Source organism: Leuresthes tenuis, unplaced genomic scaffold (genome assembly GCF_036924035.1).
Source record: "Leuresthes tenuis unplaced genomic scaffold, fLeuTen1.0.hap1 SCAF_11, whole genome shotgun sequence".
Classification (NCBI taxonomy): domain Eukaryota; kingdom Metazoa; phylum Chordata; class Actinopteri; order Atheriniformes; family Atherinopsidae; genus Leuresthes; species Leuresthes tenuis.
Window position 1 is genome coordinate 25,358,675 of NW_027325365.1, and position 19,726 is coordinate 25,378,400.

Sequence of the window (19,726 nt, forward strand, 5' to 3'; positions counted from 1 at the left end):
ACATTTACATCAACAGAAAATGCTCACACAAGATATTTACTTACTGTAGTTGTGTAATGCAAAGCAAAATGGGGAACTCCCTGCCAATCTTTGTGACAGTACAGCACTACACATATTGTCATAGTTTTAGTTCATAGTTGTCGTTTTCTTCCTTTTTATAGATGTGGGTGTTAAGACATTCATACATGTGATTCTGTAACCTAAAACTGTCATGTTTTCATTTTACAGCCATGTTTCTTACTTTAAATGTTCAAACTAATTGTTAACAAAAATGTGTGAAACTTCTATGAAACTGAATTTTATTGAAGTTTTCAGCTCTGAAGAACTCAAATTGATTGAACTATTACTTATTCTAACGACTTGTTTTTGTTGAATTGGATGACTCAACTGACAACATCAATACAACGTCAGTGGATCTCTGAAAATAGATGTCAGGAGGAGTATGACGCAACACAAAAGCATCTGAACAGAGAGCAGAAGAAAAAAAATATCACATTGCACCTAAGGTACTCTGACCCACTTGAATAAACTACACTTTTTAAAATAGTGTATGTTTAAACTGTAAAACAGTACAACAGTAAATGTTTTACATCTTAATTTAAAAAAAAATTACTCTAACAATTCAGAAGAATATAAACCACTGACACTTTATTCTAAAAACATTCCGTTATTTGAACTATGAAAGTGTAGAGCATCACCATGCATGAAGGGAAATAAAAAGGGGGAAATAAAATGGTAAGCTTTACAAAATTTCTATTTGATTTTAGACTTGGATACAATTATATTAAACAACTTTTAAGCATCACTTATGAGAACTTTGAGGTTTTCCAGAATGTTAAAGGCCCCACTTTCATTTAACAAACATAATACCAGTGTGTACATACATTTTAGAAAACAATGCTTTACCAAGGGCATTCTAATTGTCATCAAGGTTTATGTTAGGTCATTCAGTGAATCACCTTTCGCTTGCTTATTTAGTTAGCCAGACAGAAAAATTTGGTAAACTCTCATAATTTTGTAAAGAACAAAAATACTTAAGGCAACTTGAAAGGTCTGATAAATGGTCTATGCCAACACAAATAATAAATGTAAACTAAAATACTAAAATAAATAGTGAGGAGAAAATTAAATATGAAATCAGTTACATGAACACTAGCTGGCAGGAAGTGTAAACTATACTGTAGAAATCACAACACTTTACCAATTAACTTACTTATCAATGAAAACAAGTTACAGTAAAGTCTGTCTGGTTTCAAGATGGCTGGCAACCTAATCTCGTATAGAAATACAGAGCTAACTTTCAAACCCATCTTAAATTTACTCCACAATAGTTCTCTGCACTGCCTTCATTGAACGTAAAGACTATCAGGCCTGTACTCAAATATATTTTATCAGCTTATTGTTTTAACAAAGATGTAACAAATGTGTACTTTTCCATCAAAACAGAGCACTGTTCTGGGATTATTTAAGTGCTCAATGCTGAGAGGTACGCCTGTACACAAATTATGCTATGCCAAAACCATGGGTATTGCCCAGTGCAAAGTCCATGAGTTCCTGAAAGTTTCTGTAAGAGGTATGCATCAACTGCTTAAAGTTGATGCAGATGTTAGCAATTGGCAGTTCAGAGGTAGTTCCTGCATCATACTCTTGGTGAAGAAATTCAATTGAAGGTTGTGGAGAGAAGCCAATTGGTGGAACAGTATTGGCTCCAGTGGCAAAGCTGAGAATTGTTCCCAGCTTCTGTGTTCCCTCTTGATCTAGAGAAAAAGTAATACATAAGAAATTAGATTTAAGTTATAAGTAGCAGTTGAAGTTGGAAGTGAGAAGATATTTCAGTTCATAATAAAAATACTTAAAATACTTCTACAGTCACCCTCTGCATCTGCTAGGTAGTCTCTCCAGAAAGGGACAGCAACCTCTTCAGCACGCCTTCTGTTGCTGCCAACTGGAGAAAGTCGGGTGGTAAAGAGGCTGTCAACCAGGTCAGCGGTGAGGGTTGCTGGAGACCAGCATAGCAGGGGATAAAAACTCTCCAGGTGAGATGACAATGAAAATTCGACTAATCGTGAGGCAAACAGAAGCACATGGCTAATTATTATGCAGAATGACGTCATCAAATTACTCAGCCCATAAAAGAGTTTCAGTGATTAGCTCTCAGCTTCAACACAATGCTAATAAGGCCATGCATGCAAGACAAAAAATGGGGTCTTTCCACAAAAGTAGTCCCAACCAGTCCCTCCTGAACAGCCAATCACAGCACACATAAATGAGTCGCCTTCTTTTTCCACTATACTTTCTCTACTTACTTTCTCGCACATATATTCTTCGCTTACACACATATATTTTTCATTTACATTTATATATTTTCTTCAGACGTACATATATTTTTTTACATGAAAAATTAAAAAGAAATGTGTGAAAAGATAATGTATTTGCATAAAAGGAAAATATCTGTGTGTGAAAGGAGAATATATGTGTGTAAAAGGAGAATGTATGTGTGAGAGTGAAAAAATATGTACATGAAAGGAAAATGTATGTGTGTGAAAAAAGAAAATACGTGTGTAAAAGGAAAATGTATACGTGTGAAAGGAGAATATGTGTGTGAACGGAGAATATATGTGTGTGCGAGAGTGAAAATATATGTATGTTAAAGAAGAATGTATGTGTGTGACAGGAGAATGTATGTGTGTGAGAGAGCTAGAATTAATTTTTTGGATTTCCACCATGGCAAGCATGAACCACTTTATGGCATCAGCCTTAGCACCAGCCTCCACAATAGAGACTCACTGTTCCTTCTCTATACCGTACAGTCCATCACATATCAGGACTAAAGCTGTTGCTTTTAGTTTTATGCTTGGCTGGCATTTTATCTAAAAAAAACTAAACTCAATTCAGTTAGAATTTAGTTATTTCCTATTGCTGCTACATGTTAATACCAGCAACAACAAAAAAAAAAAACAGTGGCAAATTTCAAAAGTCAGCTTGAATGAAATGTAGATCAGTATTCTAATAAAGAAACAATTTAGTGGCAGTTTTTTTCGAACACTATTAAAATGAGACTGCATTATTGTTAACTTATTATCTTATTTACTTGTAAATTTAAAAGGATTACCACCTAATGGTAATGCCATTTTATGTATTTACACAACTGTCCAGGGTATATCCCTTGGGATATTCTCCAGCCTACATTGGATTAAGCGGGTATGGAAAATGGATGTATTTACACAAGTCCCTGTGTTGGAATTTATGTAGAGATCAGAGAAGGATGAAATGCTGGGTAGTTAATTTGTCAGTACCATTACATATTTCTTCCTTGAAAGCACTGAAATTCTACCAGTCCCATATCTAAGAAAAAAAGGGATCAAACCATCTTCTACAAATAAAAGCTTTCACAAGCAAAGCCCCGTTGTCTGCTTCACTCCTTTCTGTAATGTTCATATAGTTCTTACGAAACAGAAGTTACACTCACATGTGACCATAATGAGATTAAGTTTACATATCCTTTATTGTATGTTCCCTAAATGCCTTGAGACATGAATTTTGTAGGAAATTATTGCAATTAAACTTCTAAAAGTAACTTAACTTTTCCATTTCTAAAAGATTAATGTCTGACAAGTCAACTTAAAAAGATGGACCCCAGGGGATCCTCAAAGGATAATAAGACAGGATAAAAATAGTGATCATTAACTTCCTGTTTTTTCATCCGATATCGTAGGTCTCTGCACACTCTCAGATGAAGCAGGCGGCTGAAAGAAGCTTAAGAAGCCCAAGAGTAAAAATGAGAAAGACAAAAATCCCTTTCGATAACAGAAAAAGTTATTTTCTTTTTGACTGCAAAAACTCATCAAAATGCATGCGCTTTATACTCATCCCTCTGAATCTCTGTTTCATCTTTGCTAAATGTACTCAAACACTTGATCTGCCTCAAGCGTTATATCTTGTATTTTCAAAATGCTGCTTAGAAGTCACAAGAGCAGAGAAACAATGGAGAAAATAGAAAGAACAAGTTGGTCTTCTACTTATTCACTTGAATGGTGTTTGTGTTTCTGTTACTCATCTGTAGTGGGCATCTTTGTTTCTAAAACCATAAAGGTTTTTAAAACGATACAGCAGTGGTGGGCCATCAGAGCCTGCAAGGCCTTTTCTGCTGGCCTAAAAAATATCTGAATCACGTTTCATAAATCATAAATAATTCCAAATAGTCTGTCCGCTTCCTTTCATACCTTTTCCATTGGTTGCGCTGATTCCAGATGCGTATTTTCATATAAAAGCATTTAACTAATCACATTTCAGCCATCATTCGTTGCCAGGATCAAATAAATCTGCCTGGAGGCCTTCACAATCAGTTCTACAGACCGTGTAGCATAAAATAAGTGTTGATCAAACTTTTGCTTCAACCAATCAGATTTTGAGTTGGCGACACCAAGGCATTCAAGCAGGCGTATGGTGACGTCAGCATATTCATACCCTGTGATTGGATAGTCAGAGAGTGAAGTAGCCAGAGCTAGCCAGTGTTGCCAGGTGTATGATAATCATCGTTTTTGTACGATAATTTTGCCTTGCGTACGATGTATGATCAATAATCCCCAAAAAAGGCCAAATATACTATAATTTGACCATTCTGTGAATGTGTGGTTGTAATTGGTTGTAATCAGCCTGTCGCAACTGTCTGTCGGATTTTTTTGTGAACCCCGAAGGCATTTACATTTCCATGTGACATGTTTCAAGCCAATCGTGCTTTTCTATGTGAGCTACGAGTGACGTGCATGCGTTTGCCTCAGAAGTTCCTAACAGTAGGTGGCCTCCAGGCATCATGATTTGGCTCATTAGTTCCCACTCATTGTTTACGGGGGACATTTAGCCTAACGCAACTGTGGGGTTGCTGATGCAAAGCTGTGAGTGCCTGTTAGACACTATTCAACACTAGAGTGACTATAGCGCATCAATAGACTTGTTATTTTGGTTATGACGGGTGTATGATAATTTCCCTCAAAATACGATAATTTCTCTGGTACGATAATACTACATTTCCCACCTGGCAACACTGAAGCTAGCAAACTGCATCTGTAGCGAGCTGCATGAGCAAAAATATAGGCTGTGTCCGAATTCACTCACTTCCTACATAGGGAAATAAATGTAGAGCACTATATAGTGAGCTCAACAGAAAAATCTCTCAGACACTTTCGGACAGGGTGGCAACACCCATTCCGAAATCCCGCCATTCCGACATCCCACCATTCCGACATCCCACCATTCCGACATGCAAAGGTCCCACCATTCCGACAAGGCTTTCCGTATAAGGAAATGTGCGTTACTCAACAGGTGAGTCCCTTCTTTCTGTTCATGCAATTTAAATGTTTAACACATGTTTACAGATAAGCGTTATTAAAAACACAAAGTCTCGGCAACTGGAGGAGGAGAAGCAGACCGCGGTGGTTTTCAATCACACACTCCAATGCCACTTGTTTCAACTTCCGAAAATTTAATCCAGGAAAAAAAGGCTTACAAATATGAACCGAAGCGGCTCCATAATACGCACAAGAATCCAAAAGAAACGAAAGTTCACTAAAAGAAAGCAAATAAACAGCATGAAGTGGTCAAAATTGGTTTTACGCATGCCTATGTGCGTCTGGCACATGCGTCTTCGGGCTCTCCCACGTTGGTTTGTGGATGAAAGCTATATGTTCAGCTGTAATGCCATGTAAAAACAATCTCTACATGACATTTACTCACAGGTGTGACAAGTTAGGACCTTAAGATAAACACACAGCAACGGCTGTGTGTTTGTGCCATGATGACAGCGTGCAAAAGACGCATGGGCTCTGTGGAGAGCTCCACTCCAGCTGGCTGCTGAGACAGGTCACTGACACTGTGTTTCTGCTTAATCAGTTTCAGTCTCGCCAGAGTTACATTAATATCTGTATTTTTATATTTGAGGATTTTGAGGGGATTTTGATAATAGATTATTAAAGTTTGTTTGCGATGCTGATATGCCGGCGCGCGTATTTGCGCCGACATATCATTAGTTCAAAATGTTTTGGGTAAAACATAGGCTATTAAAAGGAACTGTCGGAATGGCGGTGTTTAAAAAAAAAAAAAACATACCGCCATTCCGACCATAGGAGGAAAAAAGTGTCGGAATGGCGGGACGTTTAATAAAAAATTAAGTGTTCCGACATTGGCCTCTAATTGTCGGAATGGCGAGATGTCGAAATGGCAGCATGTAACCTTTCGGACACTACTCTCGGCGCCGGTAATTACGTCATCACTGTCGCACAATTAAAACGAGAGTGAAAGAGTGAAAGAGAGTGAAAGGAGAAGACGTGCTGCTCTTGTAAGACTAGCAAGACATTGGCAAATTGTGAGTATTAGCCTACTTTTTACTGCCTTTTTAATTAGAGTGATATCATTTTTTTAAATTCACTGAACAGTAAACTACCCTCCATCAAACTACAACCCCTACTGGCGAAACATCCTGAACCTTAGACAGCTCCTTTATTTTCTGTTTCACCATATTGGACAAACTGATTAATCCAGTTGTATCTGAGGAGTCACAATGGTCAGATTCACTCACCTTTTCGTCATACACTGTACTCGCCATCATTAATAAATGGAGAATAAAGCTTTACTTATTAAACGATCTATGTACATTTTCTAGATAAAGTTGCAACCATCTCTATTACTAAAGTTTAAATATCAATTTAACGTCCGTCTGCCATCCCTTACGCGCAGCCCAGAGAATTTTGGCAATGCATTATGGGATATCTTGCTCTGGTTAGTGACCATCGAATGCTCACTACATTTCACGGTGAATTGTGGGATACATTGAGTGCTCTATATAGTGAGCACCAAAAATACCAAAACATTTGGACACCACTACAAAATGGCGTGTTCACTATATTGTGGTTCGGGAGTGATTTCGGACACAGCCATAGTGTTGATTTTAGAACTGTTTTGTCAACCCACAATGGCTGAAAGAGGAGAAGAAATAGATTTAAAACTTTAAAACTCATGCCAGAGATACGACAGGGCAGGCTTGACTTTCAGCATTAGCTTCGATGGCATAGAAAAGGACTTCATGATGGAACTGAAACGCACGGATAATCTTTACGACTGAGTAACGCGGAAAGAAAGGACGATGAATTTTGTGTACAAATATTTTTGGTGAGTGAAATGTTGCTATTTTAATAATGATATGAGGTTGTTATTGATGCTTTTTTATGTGTGTGACAGCTGTAGCTGCAGTAGAAGGAGACTTGTGCACCCCGGGTTTGTTTCTTCAGTAAACGCATTTATTCTAGCTACACAAGTTATCTATCTGCGATGCAACAGCTCTTTATATTGCATTTCTGCATAAAAAGATGTTTTTTACAGCCATAAAATAATTGTTGAAGGTGGATTGATTCAAACAGAGCACTATTGAAAGCCTAGATGTGAAATACAGAGCCCACCACTGCGATACAGCAATAGCAATTCACAGGACCGGCTGGTATGATTGGGCTAACAGGGCTCAGCCCTCCCTACATTATTCAATAAAAATGAGAATATAATATATAAATAATTCAATAAAAACTTTAAACAAATTGTTTTTTAATTTTTGATCAGAGGCGGAGCAAAATCTGAACTGAAATCCATAAAATCGGTGAAAACGGGCTAATTAGCTACAGCCCAAGCGAAGCAACTCAGTTACACTTGACTTTTCTTCAACATTTGAGTGACAGGTTGCAAGTAACGCCCCCTCCATTTGCGGCTTATTTGGGCTAAAACTATACAGCCCAAAGCCAGCAGATTTGGGCCAATCACAGACAACTCTACTTGATTGCGTGTGTAGGGCGAAACTTTGACAATTGCAGGCAAATCAAATCCGTTTTCTCCAATGTCCTTAGGTGAAAAAAGTAGGAACACATCATCCAAAGGATATCCAAATTACACAGAAAGAAAAGCGCCAAAATCATAGCTATTGTGTAACTTGGTTTGAGAGAAAGGACTGGCTAACGGCTAACGGTTAACGGCTAACGGTTAACGGCCTCTTGAAGCTTCTCTTCAAATAAGGTAGACCACCCCCATTCATGTCACACAGATGGCACATTTTGTGGAGTATTTCTTTTAAGGCTCTCTTAACGTTAATTTTTCTGGAGTTACTATTTTAGTTTTGTGCTGATGTTTGGATTATTGTGTTCCAAAGCAAATTGCAATAGGCTATAGTTGAAACCAATTTTTTTGCACAAGTTTGGGTTTACCTTTTTTTAAAACCTTTTATGGTGTGATAGTATTTGTATTTACAGAGAGATGGTAGATGGTATATTTTCCATCAGTGCATTCTTCTAAATAGTGTTTTGGTGGTTTGTTGAAAAGGCCCATGCTGTTGTGATAGTTTAAACTTACATTCTAACAGGACACCTTTTATGTTGAAATACAACTACTTGGCTTTTATAATACATTAGCCCACCCATTCAATGTCACCACAAGCCATCACTGGCAATTCATGATGAAACACCACAGATCAGGGCTGTTTAACTATGATTCAAGGCCTAAATATACGCAGTCTGATACAATTCTTAATAAATCATGAACATGGATGTACATTTTCCTTTGTTAACAAGAACCACTTATATTCCTATGGCTGTGGCAGTGGTTAGTTAACTTCTTTTTAACAGGAAAAGGTGAATTTAATCATTCTTGGTTTACATCATTACATCATACATTTTTCAGTAAATTGTCAATTTGGCATCTTTCACCACAGTTCTATGATGTAAAGTGTCATGTGAACAAAGCCATTACCCTCAGGTACACTGTAAGGTCATACATCTTTAGCAAAAGTTGCTCTATTGACATTTGAACTTAAGCTTTGGCGAAATTGTGGCTGTAAATAGTATACTGGTGTTTTTGTTATTGCTTGTACTAGCTGTATTAGCATCCAAGGATTCACTATGACATTTATGCAGGTGAGCAGTCAATTTACAGTCACTGAGACATTGAAGGTCATTGGACCTGTTTATTAACAGTATATATTGACTTGAAATAGTTAAAATGATTACATTGATTTAAAACAGGACTGGCAACCTGTCCAGGGTGTAGCCTGTAGCTGGAACCTATCCCAGGGTCTCGCCCAGTGACCGCTGGGAAAGGCTCCAGCCCCCCCGCGACCCACAGACGGATTAAGCGGGTATAGAAAATGGATGAATGGATGGATTTGAAACAAATGCTTCTCTTGTAAATCAAAAAGCGAATAGTGAAAAGTGAATTTCTGACTTGAAAACACTTCTCAATAGTGCTGGGTTCAAGTTGCTCTGTTGATTATTATATAATATTTGAATAAATTCAAATTCATATTAGAAGACATTCTAAATGTATTTATGAGTATAAATGAGTTGTAAAATGGTTTATCACTTCATGGACCACCATAAGGATAAAACCCAGTACCTCTTTGTATCTATGTATCAATACAAATAAGAAATACTTATGACAAAAAGGAAATAAGTATTATTTATTTATGTTTATATTTTTCAAACATCTGTGTCTGTTAGGTTTTCCTAGAATGTCAAGCTGGAGATGGGAAAACATACATGTTACATGCAGCCTGCATGTGACAAATGAATGTTCTGCACAGTTTGTTTCTGCGTGTGTGACTGAATAAAGAAAAGTCATATTTTGGAAAGAGCTGTAAAGATATTGCCTCAATGACATCTGCAGCCAAGACCTGCCAGCTCACATTAGCACCTGCACAGGAGGTTGATGACTTGAAGGCAACTAAATATAACTTTTAGACTTCAAGTCAGGTGCCATGGGAAATCATCTCTGACTGGATGCAGATTGGTCTAAAAATGAAAGCAGATTGCAGCCTTTGTGGCACTACTGAGAGGGCACTGACAGGTTCTCTGTGTTTGTGTGACAGTGTAGCAATCTTGACCAAGCCTTTTTTCTCAGCTATACTACAGCTCTGGAATGTTATATACAGAATAATGCCAACAATTCTCGAACTCTGTTTGCTATGGTTGAAAAACTCACAAATCCTCCTAAACAGTTAAACCCAGACCTTCTCTCCACTGAGAAATGCAATGAATTTGGCAACTTTTTTAGCCAAAAAATCTAAATAATTAGACAAAACATTCACGCCACACAGACCAACAAGAAAACTAATCTGTGTCTAAAACCTATAACTAACTGATATGTCACAATTTAATATTACTGATTTAAAAATCCTGTAGGAAACAGTTCGGCATCTGAAATCAACAACTTGCACTCTGGACATAATACCATCTGACTTTTTAAAAACGGTTTTTACCTCAGTAGAAAGTGATCTCCTACAAATAGTTAACAGCTCACTGGCATTAGGCATTTTTCCCAAGTCACTAAAGACAGCTGCCATTAAGCCACTCCTAAAGAAGAGAACTCAAGGCGCTTCTGTGATGAACAACTACAGACCTGTCTCTAACCTCGCTTTTATATCCAAGATTATTGAGAAAGTTGTATTTAACCAGCTCAACGACTTTCTGAATAAAAGTAGAAGTCTTGATAACTTTCAATCAGGCTTCCAACGTCATCACAGCACTCAAACAGCTCTGGTCAAAGTGTTAAACGACATTAGGTTGAATACTGATTCTGGTTATGTTTCAGTCCTGGTTCTGTTGGATTTCAGTGCTGCGTTTGATACTGTAGATTACAGAATCCTGTTGCACAGGCTGGAATACTGGGTTCGACTTTCTGGAGCGGTCCTTAACTGGTTCAGGTCCTACTTAGAAGGCCGGAGTTGTTTTGTTACAATTGGCAGCTATGAATCTGAGCGAGTGGCCATGACTTGTGGAGTCCCCCAGGGGTTAATTCTTGGTCCTCTTCTGTTTAACTTGTATATGCTCCCTTTGGGTCAGATAATGCAGAACTTTAACATCCATTATCACAGTTATGCAGACGATACACAACTTTATGTGTCTCTGTCACCAGATGACTGCAGCCCAGCAGACGTTCTGTGTCAGTGTCTGAAGGAAATAAACTCCTGGATGAGAGAGAATGTTCTACAATTAAATGAAGACTTGATTACTGTAATGGTCTTTTAACTGGACTTCCCAAAAAGAGCATTAAACATCTGCAGCTCATCCAGAACGCCACTGCTAGAGTTTTAATCAGGACTAAGAGATCTGAACACATCACTCCAGTCTTTACTCTGGCTTCCAGTCAGTCACAGAATAGATTTTAAAAAGCCTACTGATGGTTTACAAATCCCAGAACGGTTTAGGCCCAAAATACATCTGTGATATGTTCAAAGAATATAAACCTAGCAAAGCTCTTAGATCCAAGGACTCAGGTCAGCTGGTCCAGTCCAGAGTCCAGACTAAACATGGAGAAACAGCATTTAGCTGTTATGCTGCAAACAAGTGGAACAAACTGCCAGTAGAGATTAAACTGTCACCAAATGTAGACATTTTTAAATCCAGGTTAAGAACATTTATTTTCTCATTTCTTTTGCATGAATTCTGCACGGAATCTTTTAACTTATCGACTTTTGCTTGTTTTTATTCATTTTATTTCTTTGTATTTATATTCTTTTACATATTTTAATGCTTTTTCTGCTCCCTGCTGTAATGCTTTTATTTTATGTAAAGCACTTTGAATTGTTTTGTACATGAAATGTGCTATACAAATAAATTTGACTTTACATTTCCTGGAGGTGTATGTGAAAAAAACAGAACCAGAACCTGTGAGTTCATCCAGCCAGCTGCTGTCAGGATCGTGGGACGGTAGGACCCAGATGCAGCTCTCTTAGTTTTTAAAAAAAAAAAAAGTTTATTCGCAAAAACAAGACAGGGAGCATGAACAAAGGGCGCGGCAGAGCCGGATCAAAAACACCCAGCGGTGAGAAGACAAAAACAAAACTATGGCATGGAATCGTTTACTAAACAGGACTACGACAAAACAAGACTATGAATAACAAAGAAACAGGACTATGAGGCGGGTAACCAAACTTATCTGTGCAACGCATGGAGGGATAGTGAGGATTCTGCGGTGGCTGAAAGTAAACCAGGAAGCTAAATACTGTGAGGGGAGTGATCAGTGACATGAGGTGCAGCTGTGAACAATTAACCAGGTGACTTGAGTGAACTGAACGTGACAGGGGAAAAACATGACTTGAACATAACCTGAAAACATAAACTGACATGACAAAAGACTGTTACAGAGGCAGACTGTGCCAAGGATGGCTCCCAGACATCCAACAAGGGTGGGAGGGAGGGGCTCTGAAGGGCCTAACACCGGGTCCCGTCTGGCGGATGGCCAGACTGCCAGGGACCCGATCCCCAGCGCCGGAGGCCGTCCGGTGGGCGGCCCGACCTTCAGTGACCCAGCCATCCCTTCAGGGCAGTGAGGCGAGGTGAAGTCCGCCGCGGGGCCACTAGAGTCCCCACTGGCGCCAAGCGGCGGTGAGTCCGCCCAGGCTCCCACCGGCGACGGCACGAGGTCGGCCGAGCCTCCATGGGCCAGGACCATGAGCCCACTCGGGCTCCTGTGGGCGATGGCAAGGACAAGGTCTTGCCCACCCGGGCTTCCATAGGCGGCAAAGTCCAGGTTTTGCCCACCCGACCCACCCCCGGCGACGCCCATAGCCGCCCCCTCTCAAGGAACGGCTCCCAGACGTTCCCAAAATGGGGTGGGTGGGACTCTGACCACCGCAGCAGGCTTGGTCGTGGCTACAGGCTTGGGCGTGGAAGAACCCGGCAGGACGGCCGGCGTGGACGAACCCGGCAGGACGGCAGGATCAGGCGTGGAACCCGGCAGGACGGCCGGATCAGGCGTGGAACCCGGCAGGACGGCCGGATCAGGCGTGGAACCCGGCAGGACGGCCGGATCAGGCGTGGAACTCGGCAGGACGGCCGGATCAGGCGTGGGCGAGTCCGGAGCGGCGATCTCAGCGGGCTGGGCCGTAGCGGTGATGTCGGGAGACGAAGCGGGGGAGGCAAATGGGGAGATGAGGAGCTCGCGGAGAGCGGACGACTCCTCGTCCGAATCCGCGCCGAATACTTCCACCAACGCCTCATGGCGGATGGCTCTCACTCCCTCCCAGACAGCCTGGAGTGCGGCTGTCCCCGGACCGCGTCCCCAGCGGAACACCTCCAGAACCTGGCCCGACAGCGACCACCGCTGGAACATGTCGCCGCCCTCGTCAAAGCATTCCTGCAGGGTGGCGAGTCGGCGCTGTAGCTGCGCCAGAACTGCTGGGTCCATTTCTGGCAGAATCCTTCTGTCAGGATCGTGGGAAGGTAGGACCCAGATGCAGTTTTCTTTTAGTTAAAAAAAAACAAGGTTTATTCACAAAAACAAGACAGGGAGCATGAACAAAGGGCGCGGCAGAGCTGGATCAAAAACACCCAACGGTGAGAAGACAAAAACAAAACTATGGCATGGAATCGTTAACTAAACAGGACTACGACAAAACAAGACTATGAATAACAAAGAAACAGGACTATGAGGCAGGTAACCAAACTTATCTGTGCAACGCATGGAGGTAAAGTAAAGTAAACCAGGAAGCTAAATACTGTGAGGGGAGTGATCAGTGACATGAGGTGCAGCTGTGAACAATTAACCAGGTGACTAGAGTGAACTGAACGTCACAGGGGAAAAACATGACTTGAACATAACCTGAAAACATGATTAAACATAAACTGTGACATGACAAAAGACTGTTACAGAGGCAGACTGTGACAGCTGCAGATGAATGCTCATATGTGCCCATGAAGGGACTAAACACTATCCTGTCTGCTGTGGACTTTTTGTATCACATCCTGTCTCTTTTGCATTATACCAAGACGCTGCAACAAATTCTTTCAACAAACCCCTGTTTCCTTCTGTGATGTTTGTGTATACATGTTGTCCATAAAAGGTGATTTCTGATATTGATAGGAGAAATGAGAATTACTCTGAGCACACTACTGTGTGTGTGTTATTATGTCATTTTATGAACCAATATCTGACAGGACATTGAGTAATGGAGACTTCCAAATTGCCATCCAAAGCAAATTTTGAGGGTTGAAATGTTAGTTTTAAATTTAGAATTTGAATAAGATTACAGTTTAGTTAAGGTAAGGGTTAGGGTGAGGCATGTAGTTGTGATGGTGAAGGTTAACAGAGGGTTAGGGAATTAATTGTTTCAAAGGAATGTCCCCATAAAGATTCTGAGATAAACTTATGTGTGCGTGTGCGTGGTTAGTGTATTTTAGGGTAGACAAGGTATATAGCAATCTTTTTTCTTTAATTTCAAACTTTTTTACTTTCACTTACAGTTCCCAGACATTTAATACTCCTTGGTCAACATGACCTGAATAGCAAAAATAAGAATGTGTGGGCCACTTCATGGTGTGCACTCTGCTAGCCATGGCTAATGAGTCTGAGATTAAAGACATATTTCACTTAAACATTTATCTTTTAGAGAGCATTGAAAAGTGTTCAAAAAGATCCTAAGAGAAGTATTCCTTGGGGTTAATTTTCATCAGGCCCTGGAACGTTTAAGAACTGGTGGTCATCCTTTTATAGCTTTAACCTTTAAGCTTGAGAACATGAATCCTCAGCAATGGGTGCACTCGAAAAGGTGTCCCCAGACTGAAAAGAAAAAATAGTGCAACACTGCTGCAGGCAGAACAGGATGAAATTGAATGATTGTCTGCCTGAATGTGAGGCTCCATATCTCAAACATTTCCACTAAAATTGCACTAAAAAAGCCAGACCATTATTTTTGGGGAGTTTTTTCTTGCAGGTGACTTCAAAAATAGAAAAATGTAATTTTTTCCGGAATATATGTTTCCTTTTAAACCATGCGCTTCTGACTGTTTTTACACCAACCTTTGTTATGCACGTTCCCAGACCTTGAGCAAGTGATGCAGAAGAAAAGAAAGCAGAAGAAATCAAGTATGAATGTGGATGAGCAAAACACAGGAAAAGAATAAACATCAGACTAGATTTTTATTAGTGCTAAGGTGCATATAATCAAGTTTCAGTTGTCACAGAAAAAGATGACAAAGTAATGACAGTTCAAGGTAAAACTAAATGTGAGGCAGAAGTCTGAGGAATTGCCTTTGGCTGTGATTGGGTTGCTGGGCAAAATCTAAACTCCCTCGAGATCAAGAAGCATCATCAGTTTTCTGGCTAATTTATACTGCGGTCTGTGTGAAAAGGGTTGTGAGGTGGGTGGAGAGATGACAACATATTACAATTTCAACATGAAGTGAAGGGAACCTTCAAAGAATAGTTCAGGTATGATGTGGTTCTGAAAGAAAACCTGAGCAAAAGGATAGAGAAGGAAGTAGTGTAATAGCTGCTTAGATCATAAGATGGTTGTCTGAAATAGTAAGTCACATGTTGTTGTTCATCTGAGATTGCATTTATCTAATCTAAGACCTGGTAAGGACCAGAATGTTTTGTTTTTATATCATCAATATACCCTGATGCATAAAACCTTGAACTGTAATATGCTGTCCTTAGTTTCCACACCACTGTATGCTGCAGTTGAGTGATGCAACTCTTAATAAACCAGTCACCAGCATCACATCCTGTCTCCCGCTCCCGACTTTGGCCAGCAGTATGAGCCTAAAGCATGTGCTTCTGTTTGGACCGGAGTTTTCTCCCAGCCAGCTGTTTTCTTCATCCAGATGGAATTCAATTACATGCTTTAGTTCATTAAAGTTAATTAAAGTTATGAAAAACAGCATGCCAGCTCCAGATGGAGTAAAGTGGAATTTTCTCCTCTTGCAGGATCATCCACTTCGAATTAAGCCTTTCAAAAACTTTCCTCACAGCTGCTACATTGTTGAGGGTTGGAAACTGATTGGTAGCAAGAGTAACAATCAGTCAATGGTTATGTAAGGCACATGTGAGGTTAGCAAACAGGTGTCCTCTGAATAATCCTCACAGTGAAATTCAAGATCAAGATTCAGTTGAAACAGAAAGAAGTCAAATTTTAGAGGTAGTTAGTTCAGGCTAATCACAGAAATGATGTATTGGATGACAAAAAAAAATCGAATCATGAGATGAAACTATTATTATGTTGGAGTGTAGAGCATGAATTCAGCAGTGTTTCAGCCCAAAGAGATAAACTGCTCTGTGGAATGACTTGGCATACAACCCCAGGGACTCATATCTAAGCACCAGAGTGGATGAGGTTTAGCATTCAGGCCAAACTGTTTGAGATCTAATATCTAATTGCAGAGAGTGGTACACAAGCCTGGACAGTTCACTCTGCAATGCAACTATGTGATATCATGTAAATGATAATAATTGGATGTTGTGAACATAAACAAACGTATGCATTGTGTGTTCATGTATGTGCCTGCTTAACATTTTGGGGATAAATGATGAGATTACTATACATACTATACACTATACACTAAATGTACACTTACACTTTAAAAAATGTCCTAAGCTATATGCTGTTGAACATTTTTTCAGAGGGAAAACTGAGACTTTGCAACAGCTACATTAGTTAAGTGTTAAACAGGGCGAGAGCACAGCTAGAACATGCTGGAGGTACTTTTATCTTTTAGACAAGTAGTATAACATTTAAAAGCATGTCATAATGGACTAGGGTGTTGTTTTTGTAGCTTAGTAGCACAGGTAAATCCTCTCAGGAGACACAAACTCACATCAAACAGTTCAACAACTGGGCTACAGAGATGTTCCTTCTCTGTGAGATGTCCAGGAATACATCATATGTTGTTAACTAGCACTGTAATTCCTTCTCCTTTACTGTTACCACTCTTTCAGCAGTCTCTGTCTGTCGATATAGTCTTAAAGCTGAGTGGAGAGGCGTTAGGAGTCATTCCTGAAGTCATGTGTTGGTAAAAAATAATATTGCCCTTCTGAAATTCCTGCTGTACCCTTGTCAGGAATCCAAGCTTGTCCAGTTTATTTGCAAGTGATCTCACACTTGATCATCGAGGGGAGAAAAGGTTTAAATTTTGCTGCTGCTCTGCATCCTGGACATCTCCTCCTCAACTCATCTGGATTTTGGTCTTAATCCAGGCATTACTTGGGCTTTCGAAAGCTCAATTACAACTTTCCTTTTTCCATGGTCATGCATCACAACAGATGTAAAAAGGGGGGAAATCTACAGAGGGTGCAAAGGAAAGATCAGATATATGTCCAGAGCTCCTGCAGCAGGCTGCCACTAAAGTGGCCCATTCCAGAGTGTTTATTAAAGTCAGTAAATTGAAAGCATGTACAAAAAACAGCCTAACTTCATATTCATTCATTACTATTACTTGTTTACTACACAAAGGCAGGATCAGCAAATCACAATTTATATATATGTACACCTCAGACAGTTAGCTGAATCATTTGTAATACAGAAACTCACCTCCGTCTTAAACTACAACACAGCTGTCAGGACAGGTTTCTTTTACATTTAGAGTCATAAAGTGATATTCTTACAAAAGTTCAAACAAATTTTCTTGTCAAATTATTGAATTTAAAGTCAGTATTTGCTGTAGCAATTACTAAATCATTATTGCTACCATTGTAATTTACCATAATATATATATATATATATATATATATATATATATATATATATATATATATATATATATGTGAAACTAAATATTGTAACAGGCAGCTGACAGCTAAAACAACAAAAAAAAAGATATTTTGGTACTTTGTGTTGCTTCTGTTCAAGGGATTGTTATCATATATAGATCTAATTTCAGTGTTTTTCAAAAATCAGAAGTAAAATACAATCATACATTAATAAGATGAACAACGCTAACTGCAGACTAATTGTTTGGGTAGCTGTAGGTCGGGAGAAGTTAAGGTTTCACAGAGGTGAATATCTTTATCCTAAATCACCTGTGGACTGTTTGAAGGACCAATTTATATGGACATTTTTGGGCCATTTTCACCTTGAATGAGACTCTGAGAAGAGCAAAAAGACCCTGAAGGGATCTTTTGCCCATTGTGGTCTGGGAGCTGCAGTAAGAGTACATGAAAGCAAGAAGGAGAAAGTTCCTCTTTTTCAGAAAGTCTGACAGAGGATGGGAATTCAAGGAGATGGTAAAACTTTTCCAATGAGATGTGGTTATGCTTATTTCACGTTCAGTATCTTTATGGGGACATTCCTTTGAAACCGTTACCCCCCACGTTAACCTTCAACCATCACAACTTCTCAGCTTTTAGTTGAGAAGTTTCCTGGGCATTTCTTATCCCCTTTTTTCTGTTTTGTAGCTAAAACAGCATTAATCACAGATGGAGCTGTCCAAAGCAAAGCTAACTTTCACCAATGTGAGTATGATAACCCTGTGAGGAGAAATCAGGCCTGTATACACTGCAGATCACATCCAGAACACATTGTGTTAATTTGATGCTGCTCTGCCTGTATTTTTTTATACTTGCCGGATTGTTCCATTCACAGTTTCCTTGGCAACGTTTAACAGCAGACAAGATTCTTTAGGAAGTACCATGAACTCCTGATCTCACTTGTCTAAGCTATGTAAAAGACGCAGTACTAACCTCATTCAGTATAATGTCAGATATCTACATGAACATTCTAAGTCACTCATCATGTTGGCTGTGAATAAGTAAGAAAGGATAAACAGTCATGCATTGAAGTTTGCCATCCCGTGGCTTTCTCTATTTTTTAATGAATATATAAATATCATACAAAATTATATTGATTATATGATATTATCAAACATTTCTTAAAGAAATTCCCACATCTTTAAAGCAGATACAGAACGCAGTTAAATAAGGAAAAGTAATTTATACTTTTGATGTGATCTTTTAAGGAAAATGATCTCGTAATACATATATCTTGATGGTAGTAAGTGGTGCTATGAAAAAAAGCGCTGGAGGAACATTCTGCAACTAATTATGTTAATTTTCAACAGGTCAGTAACATGATTAGGTATAACAAGAGCACTTTAAAAAGGCAGAACCTCCCAGAAAAAAAGTGCATCCACAAAAACTTGAACAGTTTCAGAACAATATTCTTCATTCATCATCTTGAAAAGACTCAGATAATCTGGGGACATCTCTGTGTGCAAGAGATGTGCCTGAAAATGAATACTGAATGCTTGTGATCTTCAAGCCCTTGGGCAGCACAATTCTTTAATGGAAATCCCCACGTGGGCTCAGGAACATTGTGCCATACACTAATGCATATTAAAGCTCTATCATGCAAAGAGGAAGCATATGTGAACATGAGCCAGAAACGCTGCCATCTCCTCTGGACCAAGGTCAATCTAAAAGGACTGGGGCAAAGAAAGAAAAACAGTTTTGTAGTCAGATGAATTGAAATTTAAAATACCTTTTCAGAAATGATGCATTTTCCAGACTAAAGAGGAGAGGGACCATCAGTCTTGTTATCAGCACAAAAGTCTCCATCTCTCATGCTTTGGCAGTAGATTAGTGACTGCAGAACTGGCAACTTGCACATCTGGAAAAGTATAATCAATGTTGAAAGATTTTAGAGCAACATCTGCTCCCATTCAGACGGTGTCTTTTTGAGAGAAAGCCTTGCATGAAAAACTGTAAACAGAATCTATTACAATAACAGGGCTTTGTAGTAGAAGAGTCTGGGAGCTGGTCTGCCAGCAGTCCAGTATGGTCTTTACCTTAAACAATTTCTGCTATTACCGCCACTCTAATTTTTATGCTCCAAGCTAATATGCTAATATCGTCACAATCTACATGTACACATTATTTCCACTTTTGATAGAGTGCATTTAACTGTATTTGTGTCATATGCTGAATA